Genomic DNA, 7,030 nt, shown 5'->3' on the forward strand with positions numbered 1-7,030 from the left:
TTCCTCAGCATCACTTCTGCTACATTCTGCTGATCAACAGTGAGACCTGATTCAAGGCGAGGAATAAAAGGGCCTGAGTATTGAGATGCATGGACACCATCTTTGGAGACTTGCTATATATTATATATATATACACAAAGTTTATCATGTAAACAAATTGAAATGTCTACTTACAAAACCCCACGGAGAGTGAGGGAAATTGATTATATTTGAGTTGCTGGTGTTTTGAGAATTTACTCTTTTCTTCCTTTTCGAATAGGTTTGCCCTAAGACAACTTTAGAAAGATTATTGCCTGTCTGATGCTAAAATTAGAGTCTTCACATCTAACACAGCATTACTTTCAAAATCAATAAAAAAATTACTCTTATTAAAAACTTTTATTCTAACACAAAAAAGAGATTTTTGTTTTTAAGAGAAATAAAATTATCTCAAAAACTGTATACTTTTACTTTGTACCAAACTTGAAATATTTAGCAAAAATTAGTGTCCTAATAGGTATTCTAGCCTGTGACAGAATTTCATACTGTTGATGTATAATATTTATCTTTATTATTATTAGCTTAATATAAACTCTTTATATCTGTCTATAATGTTCACTCTCTCCGTTACACTGAAGCCATAATGGTTAGGTCTGTGTTCTAGCATTTGGCACCAATTTTTACAAAAACATCTCTGAGTCACTTTGACAAATATAGATTGCTATCCTGACTTTAATGAATTAAAGTCTTAACTCCACAGGAGTTTAAAGGAATGCTATTTTCCCATCTGATTCACATTATCGCTCTTACATACCTTAATTCTTTGCTTAAGATTTAATTGTTCATAGGTTTGTTTTGTCAGCTGCCTCAAATAATCCCGGATCTCCTGTCTTTGCAGGCAGTTTTGGGGTGGCCCAGAACTGCATGGTCAACAGCTCTGTGAAGGACACTTCACGCCTTCCACTGTGCTAAGAAGCCCACGAGCTGGTGCTGCATTGCCCTGTGCTGGCAGCTGAAACCGTCCTGCTTGTGAAGTCACAGTGGGTCAGGATAATACTGGGGATGGAGGGGAAGAAAAGGATGAAAAGCTTCCTGTCGGGTAAGCACTTTCCTACTTCCCTTCCTCTGGATGAATATAAATGTAGCTGCTTTTCTGATAGCTTAATGAATTATCTTTCGTTACCAGTCTGCGGTATTTGGTGATTGGCATTAATGTGGGGGTGGGCATAGCAAGGGACTGTAGTTTAAAGCGATAAGACCAGGTGGTGTTGAATCACAGAGAAGATGTATTCTTACAAAATACTCTGGCTTAGTCTATAAGAAGAACATTTCAATATAGCAATTCTCTTATATGATATCATTCAGCTGCATGGCTCCAATCGCGCTTACTTGAATTGTTTCCTATCCGTCCTAGTTCATAAAGCCTTCCTTTCTCTTACTAACTGGCTGGTTCATTGAAGCCTCATGTTGGGATGGATTCCTTATGTGCACAGTGCCTGTGAGCTTTTGTTCTGAATATTGCTGTGTTTGAGCGGCCAGTGCGAGCTATAATTTTAACTCTCTTCACAGCCACGCTGTCAGGTGCCTAAGAAACATTTTCTCCCACTTGGTTAGATCTCCTCTTCTGATAGGTTTGCTGATGCAGACCCAGCAGAAGCCTGGATGCAAACACAGCTGCTGGGATGTGAGAGGATCCTTCAGGATACGGCCAACAAAACGGCTCATATGTGTGCCTAGGTGGTGTGGCCTCTCGCATGAAAACTGTGAAGGAATAGGACCAATGAGGGGGTGTTTTATCATGTCTTTGAACAGTGATACCTCTCTAGCATTTAGAAGAACTTGTTCAAGGAGAAATATTTTTGCTCCAAACAGTTGCATCACACACTTTACTAATTGATTATAGGCACTTTCAATGCGATCTTGACTCAAAAGATGAAATAGCTGTCATTGAATTATCCAGCTATCCTTGGTTTTTGACAAGCATGTGGTCATTTTTATTTTTCACTTGTGAAAGTCGGAAGCAGTGTTTTCATGCCGTGTTTTATGAGGATGGCATTGGACTGGTCCAAAGGCTTTATCTGAACTTCCAGGTTGGAGTCTGGGAACTTGGCACTTGACCCACTCCCTAACTGATAAAGATGATTCACTCCGCTTAGACTGTGCAGACAATGTGATTATGCCCAACACCTGCTTTCCTTCTTGGAGTTTGGAATTGTGGTTGTTATTGGGCAGAGGATACCTTTATAGCTGCTTATCAGAACTTTGGGTGGTAAGTCCCTTCCCAGGGAAGACTTGTGAAACACACTTTACTGCCCTCTTCTCTGCTGGAGAAAGAGACACATTCACGCAGCTTCTCACTGGAGAGAAGGAGCCTTGAAATCCTATGGAGGGGATTCTCCAGACTCTGCCTGTGTCTTTTTCTCTTGTTGATCTTATCATGTATCCTTTGACGATAGTAAACTTTAGCCAGGAGCACAGCCTTATGCAGAGCCCCATGAGTCCTTTTGGTACGCACTTGAATGTGAGCTTCAAGTGGAAGTGTTAGTCACTCAGTCGTGTCTGACCCTTTGTGAACCTGTGGACTGTAGCCCGCCAGGCTCCTCTGTCCATGAAGTTCTCCAGGCAAGAATAGTGGAGTGGGTTGCCAGTCCCTTCTCCAGGAGATCTTTCCTACTCAGGGATCAAACCCAGATCTCCCACATTCCAGGCAGATTCTTTACCATCTGAGTCACCTGGGAAACCCGTGTATGATCTTTAGGATCCCCTAATATATACCAGCCCTCGAGTTCCCCAGAGCTGGCAAAGCTGTGTCTGGTGACCGAGGTCCCTTGGCTCAAGATCATGGACCTGTGCTGAGGATGCAGACATACAGAGAAGGAGCTGGCATGTAAACCTCTCCTGTGAGCTGGAGCCTTTGTCCCAGTCTCATAGTGGGTTTTCTCTCTGGCTGTCTGGCCTATCACACCAACAGTGGGCTAAAGGAGACAAGTGGGAGGAAACAGACGTTTGCCACTATGCTTAGACGGCCCAAGCCCTGTCTTGGGCTTTCTCAAGATGAAAGAGCTCACAGGGCTGTCCCTTGCTCCCCAGCCTCATGGAAGGAAGAGATATGGGCTCACCTTTAACTCTCTCAGTCCATCCAAAGTCTCCACCAGCACTGTGGCTCTAAAATGCCCTAGCTTTTTAAAAGGAAGCAGCTAGAAAAGAATGTGGGGAGCCAGTCTCCCTCCTCCTCTCCCTCCTCTATTTTTTTGGCATGTGGTAAGGTGAGGGTGGACGGTGTACGGGGCTGTCAGTGAAGAGGACCCTTAAGTTCTCCCTGTAGACCCATGTTCCCTGATATTTTCTCCTGCCTTCAGCTAATTCAGTGGGTATAACAGCCAGTATCAAGGTCACTTTGAGTGCTGTTGTCCCCCTCAGGGGAGATTGTCTTCAACCCCTGCTATTGGTCTGAAGCAACCTTCAGGGATGTTAAAAGATAGACTGAGTCATATTAAAAATTTTAAAAGGGTTTAGTGAAGTGAAAATCACTTAGTCATGTCTGACTCTTTGCGATCCCATGGAATATACAGTCCATGGAATTCCCCAGGCCAGAATATTAGAGGGGGTAGCCTTTCCCTTCTCCAGGGGATCTTCCCAACCCAGGGATCGAAACCAGGTCTCCTGCATTGCAGGTGGATTCTTTACAAACTGAGCCACAAGGGAAGCCCAAGAATACCAGAGTGAGTAGCCTATCTCTTCTCAGTCCTGACCCAGGAATCGAACCAGGGTCTCCTGCATTGCAGGAGTATTCTTTACCAGCTGAGCTATCAGGGAAGCCTTTAAAAGGATTTAGTTAAGCAAAAATTGATTTGAATCATGTTGTTCCCAGTATAATAGGTAGAAAGGAGCTGTGCCAAATGAAAGACTTTTCTAGACACAAGGGAGTGGGAACAGAGAAGTTACACTGGGTGAAAAAAACCCCGAACTGGTTATTGCAAGGTTACTTTCCTTAGAGGAAGGCAGAAGTCTATCAGGCAGATTACCAAACTGATAATCTGACCAGACATTCCTGATTCACTGGTTCAAGATTCTATATCTGGAAGAGCCAAAGCTGTAATTCAATTAAGCCTCGATTTGGTGGATATGGGCATAAACAACTCCATTGGGGTTCATTGTCTTGTTTTTTTTTTTAATTGGAAGATAATTGCTTTACAACATTGCAGTGTTTTCTGACGTACAATAATGTGAATCAGCAATAAGTGTACACATCTCCCTGGGGCTTCCCGGGTGGCTCAGTGGTAAAGAATCTGCCTGCAATGTGGGAGACTTGGGTTTGATCCTTGAGTCCAGAAGATCCCCCGGAAGAGGAAATGGCAACCCACTCCAGTATTCTTCCCTGGGAAATCCTATGGACAGAGGAGCCTGGTGGTTACAGTCCATGGGGTCTCAAACAGTCAGACACAATTGAGCACACATGCATACTTGTATCCGCTCCCTCCTGAACCTCCCTCCAACCCAGTCACCCCACCCCTCGAGGTCGTCGAAGAGCACCGGATTGAGCTCCCTGTGTTATACAGCAATTTCTCGCTAGCTATCTGTTTTACATTTGGTAATGTCTATGTTTCAACGCTACTCTCGCAATTCGTCTCACCCTCTCCTTCCCTCACTGGGCCCACACGTCTGTCCTCTATGTCTGCGTCTCTATTCCTGCCCTGCAAATAGGTTCATCAGTACCGTTACCCTAGAATCCATATAATGCATTAATATACGGTATTTATTTTTCTCTTCCTGACTTTCACTCTGTATAATAGGCTCTGGGTTCATCCACCTCATTAGAACTGAGTCAAATGTGTTCCCTTTCATGGGTGAATACTATTCCATTGTACATATGTACCACAACTTCTTTTCCATTCATCTGTTGATAAATATCTAGGTTGTTTCTATGTCCTGAAAAGTGAAAGTGAAGTGAAAGTGAAGGTCACTCAGTCGTGTCCGACTCTCTGCAATCCCATGGACTATACAGTCCAGGGAATTCTCCAGGGCAGAATGCTGGAGTGGGTAGCCTTTCTCTTCTCCAGGGGATCTTCCCAACCCAGGGATCGAACCCAGGTCTCCCGCATTGCAGGCGGATTCTTTACCAGCTGAGCCACAAGGGAAGTCTCCTAGCTATTGTAAATAGTGCTGCAATGAACGTTGGAGTACATGTGTCTTTTTCAATTATTGTTTCCTCAGAGTGTATGCCCAGTAGTGGGATTGCTGGGTCATATGGTAGTTTTATTCCCAGTTTTTAAAGGAATTCCCATACTGTTCTCCGTAGTGACTGTATCAATTTGCATTTCCACCAACATCACAGTTCAAAAGCATCAATTCTTTGGCCCTCAGCTTTCTTTGTGGTCCAGCTCTCACATCCATACACGACTACTGGAAAAACCGTAGCTTTGACTATATAGACATTTGCCGGTAAAGTAATGTCTCTGCTTTTTAATATGCTGTCTAGGTTGGTTATAGCTTTTCTTCCAAGGAGCAAGCATCTTTTAATTTCATGGCTGCAATCACCATCTGCAGTGATTTTGGAGCCCAAGAAAATAAAGTCTGTTACTGTTTCTATTGTTCCCCATCTATTTGCTATGAATTGATGGACCAAAGGGCATGATCTTAGTTTTTTGAATGCTGAATCCATGTAATACAGAGCCAGTGATAAGAAAATTCTACATTTATAAGTACTATTTTTATTATATCCTATAAATTTTGATATGTGGCATTTTTGTTATTGGTTAGTTTTAAATGTTTTATAATTTTCTCTAAAACTTCTTTTGTGATTTGAGTTATTTAGAGGAATTGTTTATTTCTAAATGTTTCAGGCTTTTCTGATTGTATTTTTACATTGATTTTTTTCAACTTAAAAATGTTTTTTGAAAGTTAATAAATTTTTTTATTGGAATAGAGTTGATTTACAATGTTATATTCGTTTCAGCAAAGTGAATCAGTTTTACATATACATATGTCCACTCTTTTTTTGCTTCTTTTCCTATATAGGCCATTACAGAGTATTGAGTGGAATTCCCTGGACTGTATAGTAGGTCCTTATTAGTTATCTATTTTATATATGGGCTTCCCCCATGGCTCAGACAGTATAAGGATCTGCCTGCAATGTAGGAGACACTGGTTTCATCCCTGGGTCAGAAGGTTCCTTGGAGAAGGAAATGGCAATCCACTCCACTATTCTTGCCTGGGAAATCCCATGGACATAGGAGCCTTATGGACTACAGTCCACTGGGTCACAAAGAGTTAAATACGTAGTGTGTATGTGTCAAAACCAATCTCCTGATTTATTATATTGATTTTTAACTTGATTGCATTGTGATTAGAGAAAATGACCTGGATGATCCAGTGCTTTCAAAAGTTGAGACTTACTTTATACCCAAATATGTGGTCCATTTTTATAAATGCTCTGTGAGGTTTTTATAAGATTGTGAACTCTCTAGTTGTTGAGTGCATAGTATATATCCATTAGATAAAACATGTTGAGTGTGTTTAAATCTTTTATAGTTTGTTTATTTTTGGTTTCCTTGAAATATAAACTTCTATGCTGCTGCTGCTGCTAAGTTGCTTCAGTCGTGTCCAACTCTGTGCGACCCCATGGACTGTAGCCTACCAGGCTCTGCCGTCCCTGGGATTCTCCAGGCAAGAGCACTGGAGTGGGTTGCCATTTCCTTCTCCAATGCATGAAAGTGAAAAGTGAAAGTGAAGTTGCTGAGTCTTGTCCGACTCTTAGCGACCCCATGGACTGCGGCCCACCAGGCTCCTCCGTCCATGGGATTTTCCAGGCAAGAGTGCTGGAGTGGGGTGCCATTGCCTTCTCCAAACTTCTATGGGAGAAATGTTAAAATTCTTTCAGTATAATATTGGATTTATCTATTTCTCTTTACAGTTTAGTATTATTTAGATGCATAAGTTTAGAATTATTTTAGTTCTTTACAACTACTAAGTCACTTCAGTCATGTCTGACTCTGTGCGACCCCATAGACGGAAGCCCACCAGGCTCCCCCGTCCCTGGGATTCTCCAGGC

The 7,030-nt window shown here is 42.2% G+C and overlaps 1 long non-coding RNA gene across 1 annotated transcript in view; it reads left to right on the top strand.

The window, feature by feature from the left end:
- Positions 1-1,154, top strand: part of LOC104999570 — a 5,905-nt gene extending 4,751 nt beyond the window's left edge. Inside the window, exon 3 of the long non-coding RNA XR_826617.1 lies at positions 878-1,154. This is a non-coding gene — a long non-coding RNA (uncharacterized LOC104999570). The remainder of the gene's footprint in view (positions 1-877) is intronic.
- Positions 1,155-7,030: the final 5,876 nt, after the last annotated feature.

This window comes from Bison bison, unplaced genomic scaffold (assembly GCF_000754665.1).
Source record: "Bison bison bison isolate TAMUID 2011002044 unplaced genomic scaffold, Bison_UMD1.0 scf7180017864354, whole genome shotgun sequence".
NCBI lineage: Eukaryota > Metazoa > Chordata > Mammalia > Artiodactyla > Bovidae > Bison > Bison bison.